The sequence below is a fragment of the Ipomoea triloba genome, chromosome 16 (assembly GCF_003576645.1).
Source record: "Ipomoea triloba cultivar NCNSP0323 chromosome 16, ASM357664v1".
Lineage (NCBI taxonomy): Eukaryota > Viridiplantae > Streptophyta > Magnoliopsida > Solanales > Convolvulaceae > Ipomoea > Ipomoea triloba.
This window is the reverse complement of record NC_044931.1, coordinates 7866395-7867398: the sequence shown is the minus strand read 5'-3', so window position 1 is coordinate 7867398 and position 1004 is coordinate 7866395.

Here is a 1004-nt window from a genome sequence, read left to right as displayed (position 1 = left end):
ACTTTTTAAAGTCGCAATTAGCTACATAAACATATCAATTTAGTTCATTTAGGCGTAATTATCTGTTAGTGACCTGTAATACCAGGTAAATTTAAATATCCCTTNTTAGTGACCTGTAATACCAGGTAATTGAAATGTCACATTTTTTTGCATAAAATGTGTCAAATAGGCATCAATTAGGCTCTTAAACTATTTAAAGTTTCAATTTGGTACATAAACAAGCCAATTTAGTTCTTTAAGACATAATTATCTGTTAGTGACCTGTAATAACAGGTAAATGTGAATGTCACTTTTTCAGTATATAATGTGTCTAATAGGCCATCAAACTGTACCTTAAAAATCAATTAGGCCTTCAAACTTTTTAAAGTCGCAATTAGCTACATAAACATATCAATTTAGTTCATTTAGGCGTAATTATCTGTTAGTGACCTGTAATACCAGGTAAATTTAAATGTCACCATTTTTTTTTTTATAAAATGTGTTAAATAGACCATCGAACTTTATCTGAAAAATCAAATAGGCACTCAAACCTTTTAAAATTGCAATTAGGGACATAAACATGTCACTTTAGTTTATAAGGCATAATTACCTGTTAGTGACCTGTAATAACAGGTAAATGTGAATGTCACTTTTTCAGTATAAAATGTGTCTAATAGGCCATCAAACTGTACCTGAAAAATCAATTAGGCCTTCAAACTTTTTAAAGTCGCAATTAGCTACATAAACATATCAATTTAGTTCATTTAGGCGTAATTATCTGTTAGTGACCTGTAATACCAGGTAAATTTAAATGTCACCATTTTTTTTTTTTATAAAATGTGTTAAANAATTAGGGACATAAACATGTCACTTTAGTTTATAAGGCATAATTACCTGTTACTGACCTGTAATACCAGGTAAATTTAAATATCCCTTTTTTTTTTTTTGCATAAAATGCCTCAGATAGGCATTAATTAGACTCTTAAACTATTTAAATTTTCAATTTGGTACATAAACATACCAAC